The following is a 14,227-nucleotide window of genomic DNA, read 5'->3' on the forward strand; positions in this document are numbered from 1 at the left end:
AGCAAATAGGAGCAGTGACAGGGGACATCCTTGTCTTGTTCCTGATTTTAAAGAGAAAGCTCTCAATTTTTGTCCATTCGGTATGATACTGGCTGTTGGTTTGTCACAGGTGACTCTTGTCAGGGTGAGGTAAAGACCATCTATTACAATTTTCTGTAGGCTTTTTATCAGGAATGAGTGTTGGCCTTTATCAAAAGCTTTCTCTGCATCTACGGAGTTGATCATGTGATTTTTATCTTTGGCTCTGTTGGTGTGGAATAAGAATACATTTATTGATTTGCATATGTTGAACCATGTCTGAATTCCCGGGGTGAACCGCACTTGGTCATGGTGTATAGTCTTCTTGATGATTTGCTGCCTTCTGCCTGCTAGTCTCTCGCTGAGGATGTTTGCTGTGTGCTCATGAGGGGGATTGGCACGTAGTTCTCTTTTTGGTTAGGTGTTTCTCTGGTTTCGATATCAGTGTCATACTTGCCTTTAGGGGAAATTACCTCCCTTTCAATTTCATTGAAGAGTTTGAGAAGCATTTGGTATTAAACCTTCTCTAAATTTCTTGTAGAATCCAACTGTATATGTATCAGGACCTGGACTTTTCTTCGTTGGTAGGTTTTTCATTACATTTCCAGTTTCACTCACTGATATTGGGTTATTCAGCAATTTTTATATCTTCTTGATTCAGCAATTTTTATATCTTCTTGATTCAGTAATTCATATATACCTAAGAATCTGTCCACTTACTCTGTGCTTTCAATTCTATAAGAGGAAAGACTTTTAAAGTAGGTATTGATGATCTTCTGAATTTCCACAGAATCTGTAATGATTTTACTCTTTTCATTCCCAATTGTATGAATTTGAGTTCATTATTGTTCATGAATTTTTTTTAAGGTTGGCTAGGCGTTTATCAGTTTTATTATTTCAAAGAATCAACTCTCCGATTCATTAATTTTTTGTATTATTTTATCAGTCTCCATTGCATTTTTCTTCTCTGATCTTTATAATTTCGTGCCTTCTTTGGGCTCAATTTCATCTTTTCTAGAAAATTTGAGGTACAGCACAGCATTGTTTATCTGATGTGATAACCCTCGTGTAAGAATTCACCACTATAAATTTCCCTCCGAGGGACGCTTTCACTGCGTCCCAAGGGTTCCAGTAAGTTATGTCTGCATTTTTTTTTTTGGTATGTATTTTTTAATTTCTTCTTTAATTTAGTCTATAACCCACTGGTTGTTCAGGAGGATGTTAAGGTTCATGTATTTATTGAGTTTTTGCAATTTCTTTTGTCAGTAATTTCAAATTTGCAATTTCATTTCACTATGCTGCGATAATACACGTGGGATGGTTTTTTTTTTTCTTTTTATTTTAAGACAGTGTCTCATTATGCAGTTTGGCTGGCCTTGTGCTCCCTTTTGTAGCCCCCAGGCTGGTCTCAAACTCTCAGCAGTCCTCCTGTTCCAAACCCTTGAGTGCTGGGATTACAGACCTGCACACCAGGCCGGTTTCAAGGCCAGCACGATGCGTCTGGGTTTCCAGGGCCAGCACAGCATGTGGGGCCGGGGATCGAACTTGGGACCTTGCACTTGCCAAGGTGTGTGTTTGTGCCTCTGAGCTCTCTCCAGCCCCATAGTGTGACATTTTATCTCTTTTGATCATTCTTGGTTTGAAGTTCACATTGTCGAATAGTGATCCCTGCTTTTTCTGGGTTCCTGTCACATGAAGTATTGTTTTCCATCCTTTGACTTTAGTTTGTGAATTTTCCTTTGACTTACATTTGTATCTTGTATACAGCATATTTTCGAATCTTGTTTCTTTTCTTTCTTTCTTTCTTTTTTTTTGTATTTAGGACATGGTCTACAGTGTGTTCAGGGTCTCACTGCACAGATTGGACTCATAGTGATCCTCCTGTTTACAGCCTCCCAAGTGCTGGGATTACAGGCACGCGCCACCATGCCCAGTCTCAGTCACTGTCTTAGCGTGCCCCAGGAGCGAGGCTGGCACAACAGGCCCGGGGATCGAACCCCTGGCCACTGCACCTGCGTGCAGGCATTGTAACCCACCGAGCTATTTGTGAATCTTGTTTCTTGGTCCATTCTCCCAGTCTAGTCTTTTGACTGGTGAACTGAGGTCATTTACATTAATGATTGTAACTGATATGTGTTGGCTTTTCTTCCTTATGTTATTTTCTTGCTTTTGGTTCCCTACTTTTCTCCTCTGTTTACTTGCTTGTCCTGTTTGGTGCTTCCTTTTTGCTGTTGTTCTTGTAACTGTGGTCATTTTTATCTCTTTCTAGAGTATCTTTCAGTACTCTTTGTAGGGTTGGTTTGGTGATCATGAATTTCTTCCGTGGCTCTTTGTTGTTGAAGTATCTTATTTCTCCATTAATTTTGAAAGATAAGGGCTGGGGAGATGGCTCAGTAGAATAAACGCTTGCCTGGCAAGCACAAGGCCCTGAGTTCAATCCCCGGTACACGAAAAAAAAAAAAAAAAATTGAAAGATAGTTTTGCATGGTGCATCAGTCTGGGTTGGAAGTTGTTTTCTCTAAGGACCTGAAATACTTTGCTCCAAGCTCTTGACTTGGTGGTTTGTGTCAATAAGTCTGTTATGATTCTGATGGGCTTTCCTAAAGGTGATCTGCTTGTTTTCTCTAACAGATTTTAATATTCTGTTCTTGTGTTGAATTTCTGGGATCTTGATTATTCTGTCTGGGTGTAGATTTAATTTGCTTATGGCTAATTGGAGTTCCATCTGCCTCATTTATCTATGTCAGATGCTTTGGCCAAGCTTGGGAAATTTTCTGCTACTACTTCTGCAAATAGTCTTTTTATGTCATTTGTGTTGACTTTTGCTTTTTCATTGACACCTATCATTCTTATATTGTTTTTGTGTTTGCTTGTTGCAACATCTTTTGGCTATTGAATTGCTATTTCCTGCTTCCTTGTTATTTTTAAGAGATCTTTCATGCTTGCTAGTTGCGGTACTGTCTTCAGGGACTGAAAGTTTAGCTGCAGTTTCATTCAAGTGGTTTTGCCAGCTTTCGGTGGAATTCTTAATTTTCTGGATCTCTGTTGGAATCTGTTTCTTGCATTCTAACTCTTTCCTATATTGTTCATGCAAGGTTTCCACCATCATTCTGTGCTCTTCAATTTTTTATCTATGCATTCTTTAGATGTGCTCAGTAATTCTTTCACATTATGGCTGTCATTATGCTTTTTATTTTAACCTGAGAGATTTTTTTCTGATCTGATTTCTTTTATAGTTTGATGGAGTTTTTTTTCTTTCTTTTGTTTTTGTTTTTGTTTTGAGGTATTGGGGATCAAACTTGGGAACTTGTGTCTGCCAGGGAGGTATTCTGTAGTTGTTTCTTTACTTCAGTTGCTATCCTTTCAGAAATTTTAGGGGTATGACCTTCAAGTTCTTCTATGTCAATGTTTCCTGGACTTATTCTGGGTGCCCTGGAGGTCTGAAATTGCATTTTGCTCCTTCATTTTGACATTTTCTATTTTTTTTTTAATTTTTTTTGTTTTCTTTAATGATCCTTGTGTTTGGTGGTAGGCAGTTATATCTAGGATAGAGGCCTCTCCAGGAGCAGTCGGGACTTCAGGGATATCTTCCATGTGTAGGAGATTCTTGGTTTCCGTCTGTCACAAGAGCCCGCCTTCCCAATTCATTAGGAGTGGAAAGTTGGTGTCCCTGGCTCAGTCCCCAGGCTTAGTGTGGGGCTTAGTGCAGGGCTGTGGTGAGGTTATTGCCCCAGAGCTTTCCAATACTGTTACACGAGGGAGGACAACCGATTACAGCAGGTACGACATGGTAGCTACAGTAGTACAATTGAAGGAAGCATGGTTCAGAAACTGACAAGCTTTGACAACTATTTTGTCCTTTAGACCATAAGAGCAAAGTCTAGTTATATGATATAAATGATCATAAATTAAGAGTTTGTATGCAAAATGTTTCCCCTTGTTAGAGTGCTTTTACCCCGGGTTCCTCCAGATGAGCTGCGTGCCAAATCCCAGGGGCTTTCCACGCTAGCTGCCCGAGCCAAGCCCAGTGGGCAGGTGTAAGGTTCCTCCAGCTCTAGGATCCCAGATGGCCGAGAGGTGGTGGGCGGGTTTCTCCCCTCCCTTGTGGCTCGCTGAGGCTCCCGGAGTCTTGCCATCTGCTTGTATTTACTTTCTCAGGAGTGTCCGTACTGACTCCCCAGTGGTTGTCCTGGTTTCCACTTCCACCAACGAGGTACAAGGGCTCCTTTCCCCGCAGCCTCTCCATCACGTACTATTTGATCTCTTGATAACGGCCTTTCTGAAGATGGGATCCCAGGGCCGTGCTAACTGCATTTGTCTAGTGGCCAGTGATGGTGACCGTTCTTTTCATGCCCTGGCCACCTGTATTTCTTCTTCTTCTTAGGGAAAATTCATTTTGGTTGTCCACTTGTTGATTGGGTCTTGCTTACCCTTTCACTGGGGTCATTAGGTCCCTGCCCATGGCATAACTTTATTCTATTTATTTCCCCCTTCCTATCTTTTCATCCCTCACCCTTTTTCCCCATGGTCCACTTCCCTTTTGCAAGAGACCTATCCCTTGTCCCTTTCTGCTGCTTGCTCTCTCTCTCTCTCTCTCTCTCTCTCTCTCTCTCTCTCTACACACACACACACACACACACACACACGGACTACAGGGTCTCACCGCGTGGATTCAACTCATAGTGATTCTCCTGTTTTCAGCCTCCTAAGCACTGGGATTACAGGCACGCACCCCCACACCCAGTCTCAATTGCCGTCTCAGTGCATCCCAGGGACAGGGCCGGCACAGTGTGCCAGGGATCGAACCCTGGCCACTGCACTCTGCCTAAGCAGGCGCTTTAGTCCGCTGTGCTATCTGGCCCGCCCTTCTTTCATTATGCTCCCTATTTCACCTCACTCAAATGACAGTTATTTAAGGTTGTGTGTCTGGCTTACTCCACGTAGTGTTGCATTTTCCTGGTGAATCCTTTTTCCTAATCCTAACCCTTATCCATAACCATAATCCTAACTCTAATCTCAACACCAGTCCCCTGCCCATGGACTAAATGGCAAGCTTTTTCCCCGCCTAGAGGCCGTCTCTTCACTCTTCGGGTTGCTCTCATGGATGCTCAGAAGCTTTTTGATCAGACACGATTGCATTTATCCATATTGCCTCTTATCTCTTGAGTGGCCAGGGTGCAGGTGAGAAGTCCGTGCCTACGCCTATGTCTTCAAGAGTGCTACCAAATTTATCCCCCAGACGAGTATTTCTGTTTCAATATTTGGCTCTTTGAGCTATTTTTATATTTCATTTTATTACCTGGACAGGTCTATAGGTCAAGACTCCACCGCCCTGCATGCTCAGAGCCAGCTTTGCATTACCATGATGAAAGAGCTGTTCACTGGCTGTGGCAGTGCGGCCTGCAGTCCCAGCACGCGGGCGGCAGAGGCGGCACTGCTGTGAGCTTGCAGCGAGCCCAGGCGGTCTAGTCAGTGCAAGGCCAGGCCGGACTTCACAGGGAGACCTCGTCGCAAGGGCTGTCTGTCCTCAGTGTAGGGTGGGCTCTTCGTCGATGGTCAGACAGCTGGCTGTGCCGGGACTGCTCTGCATCCTCGGCTCTATTCTGCTCGTCCGCGAGGCCCCTCTGAGGCCAGTGCCGCGCAGCCTACATCACTGCGGCTTCATAATACAGCATGAAACCTGGGACTGCGGGGCCTCCCCCTTTGCTCCTAGTGCTCAGGCTCGCTTGTGCTGTTCTGGATCTTTTCTGGCTTCATGTGAATTTTAGGGTTGTTTTCTCTAGTGCTATGAGGAATGCTATCAGTATGTTGATTGAGATTGTGTTAAATCTGTACATCAGCTTTGGAAGTGTGGCCATTTGGCTATATTGGTTCTCCCTATCCATTTACTGGTGGGTTTTTTTGCGTAACCAGGGATTGAACTCAGGCCCTTGTGCTTGCCAGGAAAGTGCTTATTCTACTGAGCCATCTCCCCAGCTCCTGATGTCTTCTTTGATCTTTTTCCAAGTACTGTGGTTCTCCTTGTGCCGATCTTTCTTTATATATATATATATAGGGTCTTGCTATGGAGCTCCAACTCACAGTGATCTTCCTGTCTCAGCCTCCCAGCACTGGGGTTACAGGTGTGTGCCCCCATGCCTGGTTTCAGTGGCTGGCGCCGAGGGACTGGCACAGCCTGTGGTACTGGGGATGCACCCGGGTCCTTGCACTTGCCACATCAGTGCTTAGTCCTCTGAGCTATCCCCCCAGCCCCGCACCGCTCTTTCACTTCCTTAGGTTAATTCCTAAGTATTTCATTTTTCTAGACACTTATGAAGAAGGATTTTTGTTGTTGTTGTTGTTGTTGTTGTTGCTAGACTCAGGATGCCTTCAGGCAGGTCTGATTTGGCTTGGGGATCTGGGGCTCAAACCACAGCATCCTGAGCCTGACTGCCTTGTTCAAGGAGGCAATTAAACACCCGAGCTAATGGGCAGGCCCCCCGAGACGCTGTTGTGAATGGTGCTAGCTTCCTAATTTCTTTCTCATTGAGCTCATTCTTGATGTAAAGGAGCACCATTAATTGATTTTTATGTGTTGACTTTTGTACTCTGCTACAATACTGACTTTGCTTATTCTAGGAGTCTTGCAGCGGAGCTTTTGGGTCTTCCATTGTAACAGCAAACAGAAACACCAAAACAACACCCAGGGGGGCTGGTGAGATGGCTCAGTGGTCTAAAGCACCTACTGAGAACAAGCTTAGCAAAGCACAGGGACCGCGGTTCAATCCCCCAGCACCACATGCCAGCCAGCCCCGCCCCCTGGTGGGCTGAGCTGGCCACACCACAAATAAATAAATAAAATTTAAAAAAAAAAAAAAAAAACCCCCCCAGGATTCAGATGCAGGTTTATTTTCCTCAATGGGCCTTGATCAGGATCATTCCAAGAATTCCAGGCCCTGACCCCGACGGTCTGGGCATTATATCGGATACGTAAGCAGGAAGCGCACAGGCAGAACGGCTCGTCAGCTGGGAATTGGTTTGTACAATGCGCATCATAGTGAGCAGCCAGGCTTCACAGTAACCACCCATATCTAAGAGACAGCAGCTAGAACAGGAACTAGAACAGGAGCTGTCACCTAGGCAACTAACACACTGAAGCAGCCGGCTGGGGGAGGGACGCTTGCGGCGACATGTCCCTCCTCTTCTGGTTTCCCTGGCAAATCTTAGCTGGTGTGTTACGTGTAATCTTCTGTGACTGGGCCCAGCCAGAAGCAGTTGACATTACTCTGGCAAGGTAGTGAGAGAGGTGATGTGTTCCAGGGTGCCTCGGATGCTCATCAAATCTTGGTCAAGTGTCTGATTATTCTGTTCTCTTGGGGCAACTGTCCATACAGTGTAAGGAAGAAAAGCAGCTCGCAGAGGCTGGAGAAGCGAGGACCGGGGTAAGCAGGATCCAAGTCAGTTAACAAACAAAACTCAAGGGGAAGAGTTGGGGAGAGAGCTCAGAGGCACCGCACCTGCCTGGCAAGCACAAGGTCATGAGTTTGATTCCTGGCCCCAAAAAGGGGGGTAAGGGGACAGGTATGGAGCAATCCCGTGTACGACATCCTCAGTTTCAGTCGTGGGTGCACTGTCTCTCCAAAATGAGCCTCTGAGGAGCTGGTCTGGTAAGGTTTTCAGCGGCGCTAAAGGCTGGATTTCTGACACTTGTCGAGATAGTGGATACGTACCTCGGGTATACGTGTGTGCAGGAAGGACTACAGATATGGCTGGTCTTTGAATGGTTACCAGCACTATGTGGTTTTTATTTAATTTAGTTTTGGAGTTACCTCTGCTACCAACGGGCCCATTGTCACTGCCAATGATCAAGGGTAGGCTGCCTGTAGGGGTGATTTTTCTTACAGCAGGACCCTATAAGCTTTTCTTCTCAGCTCAGGTAAGGAACGAGAGAGCAGGGCCAGTGACACAGATGCTGAAGCCCGAGCTGGCTGCAGGGTTTGGGATACGAGCCCAGAGGCCTGAGCTTGCGGAACAGTGATGGCCAGTCTGGCTCTGACCTTCTGGAGATACCAGGTGTTTAGTCCATTGGATCCCCGGAGGGGCCCTAGGTCTCCAGACCAGATTATCTTACATCATTGGTGGCAGCTTTCCAAACAAGAGTTGGCCAAGCACAGCATCCCTGCAGCAGAGCTTCTGCCAGAGTAGCTTTGTCCAAGGTGCCCGCGGCACGTCCAGCCAGCCAGGCTTCACTCCTACAGAGCCACTGCCATCTGCAAACAGGGAGCAAGCACACCTGTCACGGCCCATTTTTCAGAACAGGCCATCCCGGCACAGCACACGCAGCTGGACGCCTGGTCTTGGTCTAAGATGCCCTTCCCGGCTCTCCTGGTTAGGACAGTGGCTCTTAGAACACAGAGGGGAAGGGGAGAGGCGGCCCTTAGAGGACGTTGGCTGCCCCCTGTGGACTGCCGGTCCGAGTAAACATCAGTGCACCCCTGAGAGGTTCAGTCCAGGTCAGTCGGCTCTTGTGTCTGGAACTGGAGTCTTTCCACATCAAAGCAAAGAGGGACTGCCTGCCGGGAGCCAATCGCAGGCAGAAGAAGGTGTTCCTTAGGTCCAGGCAGGCACGCCTTCAGGCTGTGGGCAGCAGAGACTGTGGTGGCGTTTGAGGACGGTGGCAGTGGCAGCTCAGAGAGCATAACCTGGCTTTGCAGGCAGGAGAGGGGCACTGTGAGATGCAGGTAGGGGTTGCATTGGGACAGAGCTCTGTCGCCAGAAGGCCACGACTAAGGGCAAGCCCTGGGTGAGTCCCTTGCCCACCCTTCTGGAAAAGCCTCTCAGTGTTTCAGTATTATGATTATCAGGCATTTCGGGTTGCTGCAGGTGCTCCTCTTCCTCCTGGCCGTACGCTCGGAGTCTACATCAAGTCCGGGACCGTGGACCGCAGTGAAAGGGAGGCTGGTCACAGCCCAAGAAAGACAGAGGGCACTAGGCATGTACAGGAGTTGACGTTTGGTGAGGTGTCCATCAATCCCACAGGATCCGCGTCAGTAGAATTTCTTTTCAGGGCGCTCCAGTGGGTAACTGCAGTCGCTGCAGACGTGCTTACTGGCTTCTTGCTCCCTCTGAGGTCTGCCAGGAGAGCAGTGTGGTGCTGACCCAAGGCCTCATGGCCCTCTGTTGCATCACAGTCCAGACTGGATGCGCTCAGGGGAGGACTGTGTTCACCAAGTGTCAGGATCAACCACGACAGACTTTTGACTTTACGCAGGCTTGGGCCCCTCTGTAGTGCCTTCTTCAGTATCTCAGAGTCAGAAGGAGCTGCTGACAGTAGAGCAGGGCGTCGTGGTGCAGGAGATGGAGCTGGTGCAGGTGGCGTCGCTGCAGGCTGGGCAGCGTGGGGTTGATGAGTGCGAGGAAGAGGGGGGCAGACTCCAGGTCTTCGGGCAGAGCAGAATAGAGCTCTCCTGGCTTGGGCTGAGTCTGAGAGCCTCTCAGATGGCCTTGTGGGTTTGCTTTGATGACTGGAAAGGCTTTCTTATTGTGCTGGACACTGCTGTGGAGCCGAGGAGGGAGAGTTTTTAACCCCTTGTGGCAACAGAGTCCAGGGGAACTGGCCTCTTATCTCAAGATTTTCTCAGTTGAAAGGGCTCATGAGAGCAACTCACAAGCAGAGGAAGACATATTTTCTGCATTGCTGATGGCACGAAATCTTGTGCAACTGATGCCAGTTAGGGATTTCCGTGATATCTGGTACCTGCTGGGGTCACGACAGGGCAGACCGGCTGATGTCCAGGCCTAGAAAAAGGCCTTGTCAACTGAGTGTGCAGCTTCGGGAGAGAACACGTGGAGCACTGGGCGAGAAGGGGACACCTCTGAATCAACCCTAGCAACCAAAGCAACAACAGGATATGGAGGCAGATCCATTTACATTGACAATCACTGAGCAGGCTCATTCCCAGAGGGCCACGCCCTGATCTCTGGTGGTCTGCGCGTTACATTGGATAAGCAAGCAGGAAGCCCAGAGGCAGAAGGGCTCGGGATTGATGTATACCGTGTGTGTCACAGCGATCATCTTGGCATCATGGTGGCCAGCCATCTCTAGGGGACAGGAGCCACCAGAACTGGAGCAGGAACTGTTGCCTGGCAACTAACAAGCCAAACTATGCGGGCGAGGGGGGCACCTTCTGCCACGCCGTGTAGCAAATCAATGTTGGCCACTGGTAGTGACAAGTTGACTTCTTTCTTTCCTACAACTTTCACCTTTGCTTTTTCTGGCTAATATTTCTAGAACTTAAAGAGGAGTGGCAATAGTGGACATCCTTTTCATCCTAATTCTGGAGGAAAAGCTTTCAGCTTCTCCCCATTTAATAGGATGTTGGCAGTAGGTTTTCCACAAGAGGCTCTTATATGATTGAGATGAGATCCTTCTATCCTATGTTTTTATCATGAATGGATGTTAGACTTTGTCAAAGGCTTCTTGTCTCTGTTAAGATAATTATGTGGTTTCTTTGTCTTTGCTTCTGTTTGTGGTGTCTTGCACATACTGATTTGTTTTTTCTGAGCCATTCTTGCAGCCCTGGAGGGAAGCCTCCTTGGACACAATGTATGATCTTACGGATGCTTTGTTGCATTCCGATTCTCAGGATCTTGTTGGGAATTTCTACACCTATTACTGATCTGGTGTTATCTTTTTTTTTTTGGGGGGGGAAAGGGTCCTTGTCTGCTTTTGGAATCAAGGTAATGCTAGCTTCCAAGAATGACTTTGGGGTCCTCTTTCCAATTCAATGTCATTAAAATTTCATTTCATTGATGTTGAGGAGCACTGGCATTAGATCTACCCTGAAGTCTTTGTACAATTCAGGGCTGAATCCACCACAACCTAGGCTTGTCTTAACAAATATTTTGTGACTGCTTCAATTTCACTGCTTCTTACTGAATTATTCTGACTTTTTATATCTTCATGGTTCAGTTTTTGTAATTCATGTGTGTCTGAGAACCTCAGTTGCTTCTGAAGTCTTCAGTTTTTTGACAGACAGATCTGGGAGGTTCTCACTAATCTCTGGATTTTGTAATCAGGTGCAATTTCACCATTAGCATTAGTCTCATTTTCATTCAGTTTTGACCTGATCTTTGTGAATTTCCTCCCTTGTACTATCTTTAGATTTGGATGGTTCTTGTTTTTCTAAGACCTTGAGATATATTGTAAAGTTATTTTTTTAAGTTTACTCTATCTTTCTGATGTGGGCACTCACAGCTATAAATTTTCCTCTTAAGGCTGTTTTTATGTCCCATAAGCCCCAATACATTGTATCAGCATTATTGTTTGATTGTGGTGACTAATCTTTCCCTTGATTTCTTCTGTGACACATTGATTATTCAAGAGAGTATTGTTTAATTTTTATGTTTTTATAATTTCTCTGGTTTCTTTTGCCAGAGAAACATTTCACTCTGCTACCATAAAGCATGGGATAATTTCACTTATTTTGCATTTACTGATGCATGCATTCTAGGTCACTGCATGGTCCATTTAGGAGAAAGTTCTGGGTGTTGCTCAGAAGAATGTATATCCTTTTCTTGGGTGGAATACTCTGCAGATGTTAAGTCCATTTGTTCAAAATTTTGATTCAGGCCAGCGAGATAGCTCAGCAGACTAAAGCGCCTGCTTAGGGAAGCTTAGGCAAGTGTAGAGACCGCAGTTCAATCCCCTGCAGTAACCAAATACATTTAAAAAAGAAAAAAAAATCCTAGGTCAGCCTAATAGCTCAGTGGACTAAAGTGCCTGCTTAGGCAGATTGCGGCAACTGGGATTCGATCCCCAGCATGCCATGACAGCCCCACCCCAGGGCGCGCTGAGATACGGATTGAGACTGGGCATGGTGGCACAAGTCTATACTCCCAGCGCTTGGGAGGCTGAAAACAGGAGAATCATTGCGAGTCTGATCTACATAGTGAGACCCTGTAGACCCTGTAAACCTGGTAGTAAACACACACAAAAAAAACTTTGATTCAACTCATAGTTCTTTGCTGATTGTTTTGTGTAGTTGATCTTTCTATTTGTGAGTATAGGATTCCATTAACCAGTAGAAAGTGACATTCTTTGCCTCTTCTGATCAGTATTTTTTTTCCTTCAATCAGATTTTATTGATCTCTTCTGATCAGTTTTGGCTTGAAATCCACTTTGTCTGAAAATAGGTCAGCTTCTGCTGCTTGTTTTCTGGTTCTTATTGTATGGGATATTGTCTACCTTGGTTTTGAGTCTATGAGCTTAGCGTGGGGTAGTATTAAATGTGTCTCCTGCACACTGCAGACCTTCAGACATTGTTCCTTGATCCATTTTGCCAATGTGTGTGTTTTGACTGGTGAACTGAGTCCACTCACTTGGCAGCTACTCCTGAGAGGTGTTGGCTCGGCCCTGTCATTGCACAGTTTTCCTGTCAGTGGTCCCTTCTCTCTCTCTCTCTTTTTTTCTTCTAGTTAACTGCTCAACCTACCTGGTACATTCATTCCATTAAACCTTTTCACATTGTTGGCTGCACTGTCTCTTTGTAAGATACCCTGAGAATCTTTTGGAGTGTTGGTTTTTTGGAGATAGTGTATTCCTTTCTTTTTTCTCTTTTTTCAGTGCATTTGGTCCAGGGTCTCACTACACAGCTTAGACTAGTAGCAATCCTCCTGTTTTCAGCCTCCCCAGCTCTGGGATTACAGGCGTGCGCCACCATACTCCGCACACCCAGGGGCAGGGCCAGCACAGCATGAGGTACCGCTGGCCCTGAGACTGTATTTCCAAAGTGCTCTTTGTCATGAAAAAACCTTATCACCACATCAATTTTGAAAGGTAGTTTTGTAGGATATATCAGTCTGGATCAGAAGATGTTTTCTTCCAGGGCTTGAAACACTTCATTGCAAGCTCTTCTGGACTTTAATATTGTGTTAAAGCATCTGGTAGGACACTGGTGGGTTTGCCTTTATAGCTTACTTGTCATTTTCCTCCTAACAGCCTTTAGAACTCAGTCCTTGGGGTGGACGTCTAGAATTCTGCCTATGGCGTGTCACGGAGAAGCACTTTTCTGGTCATGCCTGTCTGGGGTTCTATGTTCTTCACAGAGTTGTGTGTTTACTTCTTTCCCTATGTTTGAAAATTTTTTTTATTTATTTATTTATTTTAGCTTATGTACTTGGTATGGGGTCTCCCTACTCAGCTTGGACCCATAGTGATTCTCCTGTTTTCAGCCTCCTCAGCACTGGGATTACAGGGGTGTGCCACCACGCCTGGACTCAGTGGCTGGCTCAGCACGCCGGGGCTCAGGGCCGGTATGGAATGTGGTGCCGGGAATCAAACCCCAGTCCCTTCACTTGCCTAAGCAGAGGCGTAGGCCACTGAGCTATCTTGCCAGTCCTTATGCTATTATTTTTATGAACATGCTTTTATATCATTTGTGTTGTCTTCTGATTTTCCACTAACTCCAGTTAATCTGAGATTAGTCTTCCTCGTGTATTCTAGCAGCTGTTGGATCCATTTTTCACACTTGCTCTTAACCAAAAGGCTGAGAAGCGATAGACCCATTTTTCATATTGTCCTGTTCTTTCTTTTTTTTTTTTTTTGTCCTGTTCTTTCTTGAGGTATTTCTGAATAGCTGCTCTCTGCTGGAAGCCCTGTCTTCTAGCTCTGACACTGCTCTGGCATTGGTAGCTTCTGCTGCCTGTACTTTTTCAGTAGAATTTTTAAACCTTTGAATGATTGCTTGATAGCTTTTCGTGGATGCTAATTCATACTTTGTGTTACTTTGTTCAGCTTAGCTACCTTTTAATTAGTGTCTTCTGTAAACCCATTGATTTTTTTTTTTTTTTTTGGTGGAACCAGGGATTGAACTCAGATCCTTGGGTTTGCCAGTCAAGCGCTTATCCTACTGAGCCATCTCCCCGCCCATTGATTATTTATTAAGTCCATTATCTATTTAGTTGCATTGACCTTATTGGTCTGCTTTATCTTCTCTGTTATCCTTTCAAATAATTTGGCTGGGGGCCTGCCAGTTGGCTCAGTTGTTTAAGCGCCTGCTCAGGCAAACGCAGTCAGACTCAGGATACCGTGGTTCGATCCCCAGCTGCACAATCCTTACCAGAACCGCCTGAAACAGCCAAAAAAAAAAAAAAATCCTTCTCAAATAGTGTGGCTGTGTGGCTTTTGATTTCCGACCTCCTCAGTCCCCCCAGGCCAGCTTGGGAGCAG

The sequence above is a fragment of the Octodon degus genome, unplaced genomic scaffold (genome assembly GCF_000260255.1).
Source record: "Octodon degus isolate 3935 unplaced genomic scaffold, OctDeg1.0 scaffold00056, whole genome shotgun sequence".
NCBI lineage: Eukaryota > Metazoa > Chordata > Mammalia > Rodentia > Octodontidae > Octodon > Octodon degus.